Source organism: Centroberyx affinis, unplaced genomic scaffold (genome assembly GCF_046629955.1).
Source record: "Centroberyx affinis isolate AG114_WGS23_722 - 3 ecotype Tasmania unplaced genomic scaffold, CSIRO-AGI_Caff_v1 ptg006361l_1, whole genome shotgun sequence".
Lineage (NCBI taxonomy): Eukaryota > Metazoa > Chordata > Actinopteri > Beryciformes > Berycidae > Centroberyx > Centroberyx affinis.
In genome coordinates this window covers 42,634-59,387 of record NW_027283230.1, presented here as the reverse complement: position 1 = coordinate 59,387, position 16,754 = coordinate 42,634, and the positions used below count along the sequence as shown (strand labels likewise).

At 42.4% G+C, this 16,754-nt stretch overlaps 3 non-coding genes across 3 annotated transcripts; all 3 read right to left on the bottom strand.

The window, feature by feature from the left end:
• Positions 1-1,398: 1,398 nt before the first annotated feature.
• trnar-ucu (transfer RNA arginine (anticodon UCU)) lies at positions 1,399-1,490 on the bottom strand. The gene is given in 2 exon segments: positions 1,399-1,434; positions 1,454-1,490. It is a non-coding gene; the product is annotated as a tRNA-Arg (tRNA).
• Positions 1,491-4,198: 2,708 nt separating this feature from the next.
• On the bottom strand, positions 4,199-4,290 carry trnar-ucu (transfer RNA arginine (anticodon UCU)). Its single transcript is given in 2 exon segments — positions 4,199-4,234; positions 4,254-4,290. It is a non-coding gene; the product is annotated as a tRNA-Arg (tRNA).
• A 603-nt stretch (positions 4,291-4,893) lies between these two features.
• Positions 4,894-4,985, bottom strand: trnar-ucu (transfer RNA arginine (anticodon UCU)). The gene is given in 2 exon segments: positions 4,894-4,929; positions 4,949-4,985. It is a non-coding gene; the product is annotated as a tRNA-Arg (tRNA).
• Between the last annotated feature and the right edge of the window lie 11,769 nt (positions 4,986-16,754).

Below are 16,754 nucleotides of genomic sequence, written 5' to 3'. Positions count from 1 at the left end.
GCATTTTAAAGTTTAAGATGTTTCAGATGTCGCTGCCTCTGTGGTGTTATTCTCTTTTGTTGGTGAGGGTGGTTTCTTCAAGACACTTGTCACAGATCAGATATGATGTAGAACAAGGCAACCGAAAAAGAGAGTGCAATTAGTGTGCAATTAGTAGCAGAATTTTCCATCTTCCTTCTTCTGAAATAAAATGTCTTCTTCTTTCTTTCCCACACAGGAAACGTGAAAAAAGTGAAAATTAACAGTGCTAGTTTCAAGCTCTCCAGCCATTTTGTCTGTTAAACTGACCAATATAACAGCTTAAAGTATTAAACCCAAGTATATCAGTTGTACATTCAAAAGTTCTAATATTTCCCAACATCTAGGCTAAGCTGATGGCACAAATTAAGATGACCCAAGGCAACCTGCTTAGGCCTATAAATGATTTTAGTCTCAGAGGGGGTGAATCTTGAAGTACATGACATCCACACACCCTCCCCACAAAAAATGCATCAACAAAGTCTGTCTCTCTTTAACACACACTCAGACACATGCTCACACGCAGCTCCCCTTGAATGTCTCTTCACAGTTATTTCAAGCTTAACTGCAATTAATGGAGCATCATATTTTCCATTTGTATAACCATTTGTTGCCATAAATGATCCAATCTCCATTGACTTAAATGTCTCTTACTGAACAAGTTGCTCGCTTAAAAATAGGAACAAGCACACAGAGCTCTAAGGCGTCTGTCGTCTCTTCCTTCAGGAGAATTTCCCTGTGTGAGCGATGTTCTGGCGTTCATGAGTGTCTTGCCGAGAAGAATCCAACTCACACAACGCATATCAGTCTGTTATAGCTGTTCTTTGAATTCCCATCCATGGCTAAGCTACACCAAGCAGTCCGTTCTCCGAAATTCACAAAAACAAAAGCACTGCGTTTAAAGGCTCCGTCAGTCTGTTCAACACATAAATCCAACTTGCGAAATCACTATTGCATCCATAGAATGACTTCACAAATCAACGTGTGCAGGTTAAGCTGTGGAGACTCTGGAAGCAAGAAGTTACTGTAAATCCAGGCCGATCGCTTTATATGGGCCCGCCCTCAGCTTGTTCTCAGCGCTATCCATTGCGCCACAGAGCCACTTAGCTCGCTGTCTTTGTGCCCCTGTACTGGTTTTTAGCACAAAAAATTACAACAGATGAGCTAAACATGAGTTTTTTTGTCCTGCAAAAACAATGTTGCACAACGAATTGGCGATGTTCTGGACTCTCTGCATATTTTCCTGAAAATCTGAATTCTGACAGGATAAAAGCCCTGTCCATCACTACTTGACACATTGAGAATAACACACTGTGGAGTGTACACTGTACATTAAGGACTGATTCTCTGACCACTAAACCACCTGCTGCCCATAAATTGCGACTCTGGTGGGACTCGAACCCACAACCTTTGAATCACATCTCATGTACTTGACTAGAAGTCCAATGCGCTATCCATTGCGCCACAGAGCCACTTAGCTCGCTATCTTTGTGCCCCTGTACCGGTTTTTAGCACCAGACACAAGAGATGCTCAAATGCTTGCAGGATCGTTCATGCCAGTCCCTCACCAAAGCCACCATAGATGCTGGAAGAAGCAGGGGGAAAGTGCTGGTGTGCAGGTGAAGCTGCGGAGGCTCTGGAAGCAAGGAGTTACTGTAAATCCGGGCCGATCGCTTTATATGGGCCCGCCCTCAGCTTGTTCTCAGCACTATCCATTGTGTCACAGAGCCACTTAGCTCGCTGTTTTTGTGCCCCTGTACCGGTTTTTAGAACTGGACACAAGAGATGCTCAAATGCTTGAAGGATCTTTCATGCCAGTCCCTCAACAAAGCCACCATAGATGCTGGAGGAAGCAGGGGGAAAACGCCGGTGTGCAGGTGAAGCTGCGGAGGCTCTGGAAGCAAGGAGTTACTGTAAATCCAGGCTGATCGCTTTATATGGGCCCGCCCTCAGCTTGTTCTGCCCCTTCTGTGGATGGATCCCCCCTGCCCCGTTGTTCTGAGTCCATGGGTGCATCCCAAGTCTCTTATTTGATATTTCCTCGCTCCTTGATCCTCGCTTGAACCGGAAGTCGTTCTGGTCCGTCATTTTGAAGATCTTCCCAAAGCTCTTATTTCTGCTCCGAGGAGCGAGGATCTAGGAGCGAGAAGGGATCTCTGAGGAGCTATGAGCGAGGATACACGAGAGCAGCCTTCCCGGAAGACTTTCAGCTGAACGCCATGACGTCAATTCTCCACCCCTACATCTGGCAAATTTGAACGAGATGGCAGAGAAACAGTACAAGTGTAAATGCCCATTATTTTATGCTTTTTGATATAAAAATCGCACAAAAAGTTCGGAACTTTGTGTTTGGTAGATGATTTCTCTGTTGTAACAATGCTTCTTGGCAATACATTTTATACCGTTGGAAAGCCTGTTTATTTCCCTTTTAAATGGTGCCTCATTTGTAAGGAACATGCATTTGTGGGATGAGCAGCACAGCTGAGTATGTGGGTTGCGCTCATGTAAAATTTGCCAAATCTTCTCTGCCAATGCCAAACAGCTTATTCTGCTGTTGCTATTGACTCTTGTTTGGTGTTGTTTGGTGGATTGGATGATTGAAGTCTATCAGTAACAAGGAAGAAACAAGACATATTGGCAATTTTACAATTTATTCATTTAACAAACAGTCAGGAGCCTCAGTAGCGTGTGGAAGAACCATACACAGCCACAACAGCCTGGCACCTCCTCCTCATGCTGGTCACCAGCCTGGTCACACACTGCTGTGGGATGGCATTCCACTCCTCAACCAGGATTTGTCGCAAGTCAGCCAACGTGGTTGTGTCGGTCACTCTAGCACGAACAGCACGCCCAAGCTGATCCCATAAGTGTTCAATTGGGTTGAGGTCAGGACTGTTGGCAGGCCATTCCATTCTCTCTACTCCCAAATTCTGGAGGTAGTCTCTGATAAACCCCGCTCTGTGGGGGCGAGCGTTGTCGTCTTGGAGGATGGAGTTCGGTCCCAGACTGTGGAGATATGGGATTGCCACTGGTTGCGGAATCTCATCTCGATATCTCTCTGCATTGAGATCGCCTCCAATGATGACAAGCCTCGTTTTTCCAGTGATGGAGATGCCGCCCCACACCATCACACTGCCTCCACCAAAAGGTGTTACTCTATCGGTGCAGCAATCAGCATAGCGTTCTCCCCGTCTTCTCCACACTTTGACCCTACGATCCAACTTCCGTAGGCAGAATCTAGACTCATCGCTGAACATAACGTTCCTCCACATGTTCAGGTTCCAGTGCAGGTGCCAATCAGGCACCTGATTGTCAGCACCTGGGGGTACCGGAAGCTCAAAACAAGAGTCAATAGCAACAGCAGGATAAGCTGTTTGGCATTGGCAGAGAAGATTTGGCAAATTTTTCATGAGCGCAACCCACATACTCAGCTGTGCTGCTCATCCCACAAATGCATGTTCCTTACAAATGAGGCACCATTTAAAAGGGAAATAAACAGGCTTTCCAACGATATAAAATGTATTGCCAAGAAGCATTGTTACAACAGAGAAATCATCTACCAAACACAAAGTTCCGAACTTTTTGTTCAATGTTTATAACGTTAATGCAAGAACACGGGGAACCTAAATTACGTTTATTTCATCCACAACCCGTTTTGTCATGCAGAAACGGACATCGCTTCACATGGCGCTTCAGAGGAAAGGACGTCTCATTTCTCTAAAAACATATTTCCTTGTTTCCTCTCTCCTCGCATGGTTTCCTTGCGTCTCTCCATGCATCCTCGGTGGGAGGGACTAAGACGCAAGGAAAAGACGCAAGTAAGGGAAATGTGGATGCAATTTAAGAGACTTGGGATGCACCCCATGAGTCCTGGAACAAGTCCCCTAATGCCCCATTTACCAAATTATCCACAGCAGCTCCAAAGTGAAACACAAAAAAGTCCACAAAAAATTACAACATATGAGCTGAACCTGACTTTTTTGTCCTGCAGAAACGATGTAGCACAACCAATTCGCGATGTTCTGTACTCACTGCATGTTCTCCTGAAAATCTGAATTCTGACAGGATAAAAGCGCTGTCCATCACTACTTGAAACATTTAGAATGACACACTGCAGAGTGTACACTTTACATTAAGGACAGATTCTCTGACTACTAAACCACCTCCTGCCCATAAGTTGCGACTCTGGTGGGACTCGAACCCACAACTTTTGAATCACATCTCATGTACTTGACTAGAAGTCCAATGCGCTATCCATTGCGCCACAGAGCCACTTAGCTCACTACCTTTGTGCCCCTGTACCGGTTTTTAGCACCGGACACAAGAGATGCTCAAATGCTTGAAGGATCGTTCATGCCAGTCCCTCACCAAGGCTACCATAGATGCTGGAGGAAGCAGGGGGAAAGCACCGGTGTGCAGGTGAAGCTGTGGAGGCTCTGGAAGCAAAGGAGTTACTGTAAATCCAGGCCGATCGCTTTATATGGGCCCGCCCTCAGCTTGTTCTGCCCCTTCTGTGGATGGATCCCCCCTGCCCCGTTGTTCTGAGTCCATGAGTCCTGGAACAAGTCCCCTAATGCCCCATTTACCAAATTATCCACAGAAGCTCCAAAGTGAAGCACAAAAAAAAGTCCACAAAAAATTACAACAGATGAGCTGAACATGAGTTTTTTTGTCCTGCAAAAACGATGTTGCACAACCGATTTGCGATGTGCTGGACCCTCTGCATGTTCTCCTAAAAAATCTGAATTCTGACAGGATAAAAGCCCTGTCCATCACTACTTGACACATTGAGACTAACACACTGCAGAGCAATGTGTACACTTTACATGAAGGACAGATTCGCTAACTACTAAACCAGCTGCTGCGCATAATTTGCGACTCTGGTGGGACTCGAACCCACAACCTTTGAATTACATCTCATGTACTTGACTAGAAGTCCAATGCGCTATCCATTGCGCCACAGAGCCACTTAGCTCACTACCTTTGTGCCCCTGTACCGGTTTTTAGCACCGGACACAAGAGATGCTCAAATGCTTGCAGGATCGTTCATGCCAGTCCCTCAACAAAGATACCATAGATGCTGGAGGAAGCAGGGGAAAAGCGCCGGTGTGGTCACTTAGCTAGCTTTGTTCCCGAGATGCTGAGCTGCTTGCAGGATTAATGTCAATTTATTTGATATAAAGCTGCAAGCAACTCTTTCAAATTGAAATAGCAACAAATAGGCTAAATAAAATACATTAGCCACACCTCCCGCTTAAACAACAGAGAAATTAGCTGACTGTTTTCAATGAAAGTCTTCTAACTCTCCAACCAACACAGGTTGCCTGCACTGGGTAGCCGAGTGTCGCTAGCTAGATAGCATACTAGCCTACCCAAAGAGCTTACTACAAAGTTGCATAATGTAGCTTTAATTTTGCTGTAATGAGAATTATTTTTCTTTGGTCCTTATTAAACATCATCACTTTCTTTGGTTGTTATTTAGCTGGTTGTCTACACTCTTATGTTTACTGTTTTTCTCATTTCTTTTTTAATTTTAACCAGAAATCCCTTTGGCAATTAAGAGCCCTCTTCCTTTTTCTTTCTTTCTTTCTTTCTTTCCTGTCTCTCACTCTCTCTCTCTCTCTCCCTTTCTCTCTCTCTCTCCTCTTCTTCTTCTTGTCTCATCCAGAGACACTGTGTTGACATTCAGGCTTCCTTCCATACAAATCTCTGCAGGAGCTGAAACCCTGTTTGATGATTGTCACTGCGATGTGTGCAGAGGTGTATGTGTCTGTCTGTCTGTCTTTCTGTCTGTCTGTCTATGTGTGAATCTGTGCATGTGTATGTGTGAAAGATTTCCCTGTTACTGCTTCTCAACAGGGTGTTCCTCATATAAACAAGCTTTTATTACCTCACCAAACCCTTAAGCTGTTTAAATGAGAATTGTGTGTAGCCTCATTATCTCACCTTGGAGCACTATTTTTAAGACTTTGGTCTTAATTTAGCTTGATGGTTATTAAACTCGAAAACATCCCCCCTGCCCTCATTGAAAACTCCCCGTGTCACTAAAAGGTTGTATGTGTGTGTGTGTTTGTGTGTGTTAAGTGAGTGTGTGTAAACGAGTATGAACAAGTGTTGTCTACGTGTGTGTGAGTATGTGTGAACAGGGTAAAGGGAATAGAAGAGATAAATAGGAGGGATGAAAAAGGGTAAAAACGTGAAGTGTCAAAATCTCTTCATTAAATTCTCATTTGTTCAGAGAGGAGTGTTTCATTCTCTCTGCCTCTTTAAACTTTTAACAGCCTCCAATGAGAGTCTCTTTATCTGTCTCCATGTCTGCACTCAACATGTCTCTCTCTCTCTCATTCTCTCTGTGTATCCCTCTCCTTTTCTGTGTTTCACTCTCTCTGTATCTGTCTCTCTCTGGACCTATATATCTCTCTCCGAACTTTCTGCCTGTCTCTTTGTATTTGTGTATCTGTTCATCTGTTTCAATGTTTCTCTCTCTCTCTCTCTTTAGCTACTTTTTCATGCAGGTGGTAACCCAGCTATTGGAGTAACCCGGCTCTGGTTAAGGTCTTATTCTGGGTTAAAGGAATATACCAAGTTTTAGGGATATTTGCCTGTTGGTAACCAATTAAAGATGCTACGTGTAGCATTTTAACATCAATACATCATTACCATATTCATTCTAAGAGATTAGTAAAATTATTATAAACAAACAAGAGCATCGGCAAGAAGATTATCGCCTTAACCAGCCTCTATACTGCATTTCACATAGTGTGCCAACAGGTCAGATTTCCTGTAAGTAGTAATGGGGTTTTATGGGAAATGCGGTCTTAATTTTGAGAAACACTAGCACTAACAATACCACTGGTGTGAGATAGAAGCTATCAATTATCTTGGCCATGGTCTCATTTGTTCACAGTAATAATACCAAAGTATCAAAATGAATGTGGCGATTATATATTGCACCGCTGAGTGAGAACATCAGCACCAAAGCATGTAATGTGTCCCTGGTAGATCATTTGCTTCAGTGTTCTTTGCTAACTTTTAACATACCCAGTGTGACTGATAGTCGGCCACTAGCATTATCTCCAAAGTGAGAAAATGAGAACTTGTAGCAGCTCTGAAAGCTAAATAAATTTCAAATAATATGGGCTGTGGATGAATACACAGTTGTTTACCTGAAATAGTTCCACAAATAAACCTGGCTACATCAGCTATATTGAGTTTGTAATGTTTCATTTTGAAAATGTATAGTCCATATAGTACTTTCAATAATAAAGATAACCTGATGTTATAGGTAATACTTTTCCCTATAATGAACCACAGACATCAACAACGCCAGACTGGAAAGGCAATTACCAGTGATGCCAGCAGGGAACGGTCCACAATCATGGCTGAAAGTTTGGGGTCAGACTTGGCGGGAGAAGGTGGTTATGTTTGAGTTTATAGGTACAGAAACCAAAAAGGAAAGTAAGATGTTTACATGACTGGGTTTCTCATAGAGGCATGAATTTAATTTTCGCTCTCTCTTTTCCTTTTCTGTATGCCTCTGACTTTCCCTCTCTGTCTGTCCTTCTCTTTCAATGGCTACGTTCACATGCACAGTAACGCATTCAAGTTAAGCTGTTTACATCAGTAAACCAACCAAAGTAAACCAACAGAATATTCCAGGTTACTTATGGTATCCTGCTAGCAAAATGGTATGAAAAGGCTATACCCCCTCCATGTTTGACTGAGCAATAGTATTTACTTCTAAAACAAGAGTAGGAGATGATGGTCCCAACACTAATAGTAAGTAGTGCTCACCACCATGTTTTTTGTTGACATCAAAATATACTCATAATGTTGTGTGAGTCTTTATTGTAGATGGAGAAATCCAGAGGTGCAGGGAGTAAGATGTTTCCATGTAACAATAACACTAACCCATTTAATATAAGGGTTGATATCAGGACTAGAAGGCACTCAGAGAGTGCAAACCTCCGGCAACTTGTTGTCATTCCTACCACTTGAAATTGTAAGTTAAATTTATTTTTTGACCCTGCAAACATACTCTTCGAATTTAGAATCAAGTCTCTGTTTCTGTGTCTCAGTTTCATAGTTATGGCTAAAAGACAATAATTGTCAAACAGTGGACCCCACAGGTCCAGATCGCCACCAACATCTAGTCAATTGCTCTTTGGCCCAGGACAGATCTGTCCACCATGGAAATATGTTCATAAGTTTTTCAGATATCTTGCTGACAGACAGGCCGACAAACACAGGGGTGAAAACATAACCTCCTTGGCGGAGGTAATGATCCAGGCATCTTTCTTATAATCTGAGTACTATCTTACTTGGGTTATTCTAACTGAATTATGAGGTTTACATGCACTGACCCAAAACTGGGCTATTTGAGTAACCAGGGTAAGAACTGAATTCTCTGCAATTTACAATTTCCCATTTGGCAGACGCTTTTATCCAAAGCGACGTACACATGAAATTTTAATACAACACAAACAAGGATCTAGTCAGGAGAGAACGAGAGTTAAGTGCCATAAAGCTAAGCTCTGGTCCGACAGGACATAGGTGCTACGAGACAGTGCATAGAGGAAATGCATAGAGTGCATAGAGGCAGATACAGAATTTTTTATTATTTATTAATTTTTTTTAATTACACAGTCCATCAGGTGAGAAGGAGTGCGCTAAAGAGCTTTTCTTAAAGATTGAGAGAGACTCTGCGGATCAAATGGAGTTTACACTCTGCCAGTGTAAACTTAGCCAGTGTCTCCTAGTCAGTCTGTCTCTCAACTCCTACTCACAGATTTCCATCCAAACATGTATTTTAGAATTGAACAAAATCTAAACTAGGCATGAAGCAGAGAACACCCTCGCAGCTGTAAAGCCCGACCTTGAGCAGCTTATTGCTTTTATAAAGGCGGTATTAAAAAAAGATCACAAATGTTCATTACATTTTAAATTTTTAATCAATAATAATTAAATGTTATTTTTCTGCCAGCAGTGTAGTTCTTGAACAGTAGCTAGTAACTAGTGTGGTTGCTAAGCAACACATAATCTGTTTGACAATGCCATTTTCATTCCAGGAGTTTTAGAACTCCTAAATATCCCTAATTTATTTCTGCATGTCTTCTTTTTTATTTTCTTCATAGCATCCCTCCATTGCCAACTCCCCTACTAGGCCAAGATTTAATACAAAACTTACTACAAAATCATCCTTTTTAAATAGTTGTATGAGTGATGATTCTCATTCTCAGTTTAATTTTTAAGTGTGTGTTTATCTGGAATTCTAGCTTCTACTGACTCATTTGTAATTTTGTTAAGCTGTAATGCTATTAGCCAGTCAAAGTGAACAAACTTCACTGATGCTTTGTGGAAGTGGAATTAATAACTGTAATGCGAACAAGAACACAGTCAGACTGGTTGCAACACTGGCCTGTCTGACTGTGTGTGTGTGTGTGTGTGTGTGTGTGTGTGTGTGTGTGTCCTATTGCCATTAGAAGAGAGCACACCACCAATGACAACACATACATTATTTAACAACCACTAGTCAAACTGCTGAATCCACACACACACACACACACACACACACACACAGACAAGCACAGACCCACATATACACACTCTGTGCCTTAAATCACGACGGAGCATAACTGAAAACTTGAATGTCGACAAAGCAACTAGGAAGAAAACACATATATATGAATATAATAATGATATGCCTTGCCTAGAATAAAGTTGATCTTTATTCTACCAACACACTGATTTGACCTAATATGAAAAATGATACTCGTCTAAAATCTTGACAGATCCCTGTGCTGCACGATTTTTGCAGATTTTCAGCTCGCATGAAATTCAGATTTACACAGGTAAACCCTTGTAAGAACAGCCACCGGTGAATAACTTGCTGCAGATGATTTAGGGTAATCTAATCATGCTCTGTGTGGATGATCATGCTGTCATTTCCAGCATGCTTCAGAGAGCAGAGCAGGATGTGGAAAATAAGCCCTGCGGGGAAACACTTTGTCAGTTTAAATGTTAGTTCATGTCACTGATTTCATTTAGATATTAAGTCTGTGAAAACACTAGACTGATTTCGAGTGAGTCTTAGGGCTTGTTTTCAGTATCATGTTATTACAAAATGAAATATTTGACCATATTTACTATGTGTGTTATATTCTATGTGCTGCTGTATGCTAAATGTATGCCATCATTAGAACGGGACTGCACGCAAACACACGCACCAGTACAAATGCATGCACTAACACACTCATGCATACACACATTCATGCAGACAGGCACGGACCTACACTCTCTCTCCCTTACACACACACACACACACACACACACACACTCACACACACACGCACACACATTCCACACACTATTGCCATAGTTTTCCTGGTTTCAAACTGCTCCACCTATTCTATTCTGTTCTATTCTATTCTATTCAAGCAACTAAAACCCTATGCAAGACAGCTGCACCTTGTTTATTAGATGTCGTACACGCTTAGATGGACAGACACACACACTCACACACACACACACACACACAAGGCTGACTGATTGACAGACACACTTGCACCTTTGTCAACGATCAATACAGTAAATTAAACAGCAATCCAAGGGATTAGAGCTAGCATGCCAGAAGAGAGGACGGACAAGAAGGGCACACACACACACAAGCACACACACATACACGTGTGTGTGTGCTTAACAGAGTCAGTGTTTGGTTGGCTGTAAGACAGGAGGTGATGTAACTACCAGGAGAGGCTACAACCTGTCTCAGCCAACAGCTATCTCTATTTCAGCTGCAGGCTGGCATCCACACACACACACACACACACACACACACACACACATATGGATGGACTAACACACACATGCACACACACACACTTGCAGACACGCTCACTCTCAGACTTACACTCTTTAATTTTCCCCCTCTTTCACACGCACACACACACACACACACACACACACACACACACACACACACACACACACACACACACACACACACACACACACACACTAATGCCCTAGTTTCCAAACTGCTGAATTAGGGACTTTAGTGACTTACAGTCTCCCTGTGTCTGTGTTTTCTGAGAGAGACAGCTGTGGGAGAGCAGACAGCAGCAGACAACCACTATTCTTCACACACACACACACACACACACACACACACTGAAAATATCACTTTTCAATCTCAGTTTCAGTCTTTGTTAGCTAAAAAGGGAATAACATTCCTCAAACAGGGCCTCACTCATTTTGCTTTACACCTACCAAAGGATTTCAGAAAGGGGGAAGATATTCTATATATGGTCTAATTATAATTATATCTGTGCAGGGATTATGAGAACACTTACCCTAGACGTTACTTGAACTAATGACAATGTCAAAAACTTGTTTGGATCCAGAAGGAAAAAGATTCAATTTTCATCCACTCTGATTTAAAAGAACACAATCTGCAGAACTGCATGAAGCGAAGCATTTTTCAGAGGTGCAGGACTTCTTATTATATAACATGTTTAGGATAACCTAAGGGGGTTAGTGGTCCAGTTACGCTTGCTCTGAATGCTTCCTCTTATAGTTGGACAGTTAAAACTTGGGATGTGTACATCTTGTTCCTTTTTTCAAGTTCTTTGATATAGGCTAGAGTGAAAAGTGCTCGGAAAAGTGGTGGAGGAAAAGTACAAAGTTCGCTAAAAATGGCAATACTCAAGTAAAGTGCAAGTTAAGCAAAATGGTACTTGGTGTCCTACCTGGGGAAATAAAAGAACATATAGCTACAGTCATTTTGTTCCCAGATTTTGTTCTCATTTTCTATGAGTGACTTAAAGTAAAACTAGGGAAAATGCTACATTTATGAACTAGTGTGACTTCTCATTATGAGTCCTTTGCTTTTCATGTGGCTGCTTTATTTCTGCTTCATTTTATCATAAAGAGAAACACGAACCATATAGGGATTGATATCATTGATTGAGAACAGGTTTCAAATGGTGAACGCTGAGGTGAGTATACGGCACCGGATCTGATGTTACAACGACAAGAAAAACATGGTCTTTCTGCTGGTATGTAATGTAGTTCACAGTATCTGCATTGGGTCATGTCTCTCTCTTGTCTCTCTTCTTTCTCTCCTTCTGAGTTCTGGATTTCATAAGAGAGGCCTTTTTGGGGAAAGTGACAGCAATGTGACCGGTCCTTACTTTAGAAGTGGGCCATTCCAGGAATGGGTTGTCATTAAGGAGGGGTTGAGGTTCGCAAATGAATGTGGTCAATGGTCAGTAGCCTGGTGTCCAGCCCCTATGAATCGCAGTTTTCAGCACTCTTCGAATTTGCATGGCGATTCATAAGGGTCTGGACGCAAGCCTATCCACCACTGATTCGGTGGCGTAATTTCTTGCCCCAACCGATTGGTTGCTGTTAGTTCTCAATGATCAAACTCTTTGACCAATCACAGTAGCAAAGCAGATTGACGTAATCTGGAGGTGCCCCATAGTAACAACAATCATGGCGGCGTTCACTTCCCAGTGAAGACAATAGTGTGTTGTAGGCTACATACCATTTTTGAGTGAGATGGACCTTGTCAACGACGATTCCAAGCAACCGATCCTTAACCGTCGGCGATGATATCGTTTGTCATCATTTGTTGCCACTAGTCGTCGAGCACCCAGGCCCCCGGACTACTTGATCGTCCCTCGTTCTTCCTGTATTTCCTTTGCGGAGTCCACTCCAAGTCGCAAGGCAGAAATACCAAATTTTGCGGCCTCTTTCGCTCGATCTTCCATAAGAACGACCAACGGACAAATGACAATAACAAGAAGATTTGGCAGTCCTATTTCTGTAGCCACCAGAGGAGCGAGCAGGTAAATTAAGCTCTTACCAAAGTTGGTGGGAAGCACCGCGAATACATCCTGACCTCTTAAAAAGGCTTTTAAACACACGGATTGTTCCTGTTTTAATTCATCGATGCCATTACATTTTTTAAGGACTGACGAAATCGCTAAATCTAGCTTGCTATCATCCAAGTCCTTTTCTGGTGTTGCTGCCATGTTGGTTGTTGTTGTTGTTGCTGCGCTCTGTAATGGCGTCATCAGTAGATTAGTCCCGCCTACATCGACCAGTCAATCAGGTATCTCAGACAGTATCTGTTCAAAATAACTGCCAGTGGATATGCTTGTGTCCAGACCCTTATGAATCGCCATGCAAATTCGAAGAGTGCTGAAAACTGTGATTCATAGGGGCTGGATACCAGGCTATGGTCAGTCAGAATCAGAGTTGAAGTAGTTCCCGTTGTACTTTGCCAAGTACAATAGGTGCACAAGGAGTTTGACCTGGTTAACTGGTGCAGGTAACCATACCAGCATACTCAACCACTGGCACATCATTTACTAGAATTTCCAGCTCAATATCTTTTTTTTTTCATAAATTTTTAGCATTTTTGCCTTTTTTTCATTAGTCTAGTAAAGAGAGACAGGAAAGACTCAATAAAGGATTGCAACACAAGTAACATAGCTAGACTAGCTAGCCAAGCTAACTTACCAGTCGAGTAAGAAGAATGCTAACTTGACTTTTCTCCACCGATCTCCAGTATTAATACGGTGCCTCCTTTTATCCAGGAGTTTTCTCAACTCAACATTACGATCAGCTTCTCATTTCTTTGCTCTCGCAAACTCGGTTGTGTATCTTTCTTATGCCTACATAGTTACTGCGTGTCCTCCGTGCTTGCACGTCCTCATGTACGTGTTTGAAAACCACGTGATAAGTGTTTTTGTAGTTTCTTCGGGACCCGCTTTGATCATTAACACTACTAGTGGCCCGAAAACTCCGTTGGTCATCTTTAGTGGATGGACTGACGGTTTGAATTTGATGTACAGTAAGATCCCATGGAAACAAAATGGAGGCGAAGATCATTTCTGCCGTCACTGTCTCTCTCGTTATTTACTTTTAAACGAGATTACAGTCATTTTAAAACAATTGTATTAAAATTTTGGCAACATCTGGCTTGGTTGATGCATGCGTTTTCAAGGCAAAAGCTGGAAAAATAAAATGCATGCGGACATTCTACGGACCGCAGAGCATTTTGCAGCGCAACGGCGACGCAGAGCTGCAGCGTCGACGGATTCTCCCATTTGAAATCACTGAACTTCGGTCGTACGGAGACAGATTGACGTATTAGGTGTGATCGTGGCCTCGGCCTTTCAAATGACACTCCGCAGTCTAACCTTGGAGGAGGCAGAGCCATAGAAAACTGTGATGGATGGTCGGGGAAAGCTTTCAATGATGGATCTGGACAAGGATAGATTGTGACACATTGAGCTGGGGAAGTTGATGCAAGAATTCCATCCTAAAAACACACGCATACACACACACATTCATGCATACACACACACCGGGGGTCGACACCATCAGCTAATTTTCTTGTCTCTGTCATTCTCTGGTTTTCCCTTTCTCTCCTCCTTGACCTGCACAGGGTGAGATATCTGCTTTGTTGCCTTTCCCTTCCCCTATCTTGGTGTGTGTTTCACAGAGAGAGAGAGTGTGTGAGAGAGAGATAAAGAGAGAGAAGAGAGAATCATTTGTGTGTGTGTGTGTCTGTATACATATGTGCACACCTGCAAACTGGCATGTGTATTTGCACGTCTCCCTTGTCCAATCCCACTCCATCAGGTTGTAACAACATCTCTCACTTTGGGGAACACAACTGTCAGCTTCACAATAAAAGCCCCCTCCTGCCTCTTTGATTTGTTTGGATACCGTCTGAGCCTGTTATATAAGGCTCTCCTGGCGTTCTTTCTTTTCAGTTTTTGTCTGTTCAATCCCGCCTGCAGGTATTTCTGAAGGAGCCTCCTCAAACAAAGAACAATGCCGAATGTAGAGGGAATAACTGCATCAGAAAGCTTTTGTTTTCTTTTCCTTTAAGCAAAAGAAAAGACGGGGAAAAAGGAAGTGAAAGTAAAAAAAAAAAAAAGTTTTGGGGAGGTTTGCTTGATCTACCTTGTCATCTACATTGGGGAGGAGTGGAACAACCCCGAGGGGTAAACTCCATCTCTGAGGGAGGATGAATCAAGCACACCTCCGTTCATCTGTGTTTCAAAATCGGCAAAATGTGTTGGAAGCCCAGGTCTGCCTTGTCTTTGTTTTTTTGCATCATGACTTTTGACTTTTAGTATCAATGTTCTGAGTGTTGATTTTGAGAGCCGGCTGAATTTCAATGATCTGTTTTCACCTTTTCAATGATTTCTTTTTGGCCCACTCTCTTGTCACTGGCCTCAGCTGACACACAGAGAAAAGACAGCGGCAGAAAGAATGAGAATAAAAGAGAGAGGAGTGTGTGAATCACATGTTGTGTGGGGTTCAAAGTCAGCCTGATGAGACACATCTTTGGGACAAAAAGAGAGGAGGGAGCTGGAAAGTTGGAGGACGAGCAAGAGGAAGACAGGAAGGCCATGAGGAGGAGAAAGAAAGAGAAAAGTAAAGTGAGAAAGGAAGAGCTCAAGAGAGAGATTCAAGTTGATAGACTTCAACTGTATGTAGTTCACAGTACAGCAGTGGTTTTCAAACAAGGGGTGGTCAGGGAAAGATAAAGTGGGCCAAATGATTCTGGAGAAATCTGTATCCAAACCCACTGCGTTGTCGTGTTCTGTGCAAAATTAAGGTTAGACAAAACTTTAATAGTCCCTGTGGGCAAAGTATAGGATATATGTACAAATAGAGCAAACAGTATTGAAGATAGTGCCACAAGTAATTACAACAAAAGAGCGTACTGATGAATCAATAAAGATTCAGCGTCTTAAAGGCTAGCAGGAGTTTGCAGTTTAACAATCTGCAGCATGCATGCAGGGTGTTCAAAATGCGCCTCGTTGCCTTACAGATGGATGAGCATATGGATAGAAATGTGTCCAGACCTTATTCTAATTATCAGACCATAGGCGTCTTGTTTAGTAGCCTCAAACAAACTGTAAACCGTGTTCGCTGAAAATCGGTTTTGGCTCACAAGGACAATCCCCTGTGGAAGAGAAAGAGAAAAAAGTGTGAAAGCCACCACTGTACAAATACACCAGAGACAGGCAGTTGAAGTCCAAACCGTGGGTTGTAGGAAAGATATATTTTTCTGCTCTCATCATAACATATAACCCACATGCTGCCAAAATATCAATACTGGGTCTCATAAGGTATAAACTTACATTTCAGATATACCACTTCTTTAAGGGATTTGTTTTATCATAATATATCAGGCCATATAACATAATGACCGTAATATATCAGCAGGGGTTGTTGATCAATGCCAGTCACTCCACTGTTACCTCAATGGCTGCTGAGATTTCAAGCTTTCGAAACAAGCAGTCTGGTTCGTCGGCTTACTCTCTGTTTTGATGGAAATGATCCATACCACCAGACATTTCAATATTTGCCCAAGCTCTGCCCCCTGAACTACGCTGCTTGTGTTTGCAAGACACCTCTGCAACGAAGTCTAAAAAGCCTTAAGGCCAATGACAAAGCCCCTCCAAAACCCAAGTGAACATTGGTGCAGCATTTCAAAAGTGGAGGGAGCTTAGGACTCTGAAACTCTGAAAAACTTCAAGACCGATGTGGAGTTAGCCTTACATTTATTGGACAGGTAAGCAACCTATAATGTAGCTCACGTTAGCTACACAAGCTAGTTAGCGAACATTTCTTGTTGCTGCAACATAAATAAATACCTCAAGCAATACGCTCACAAACAACCTGTTGCTAGTAACGGCTGAAGG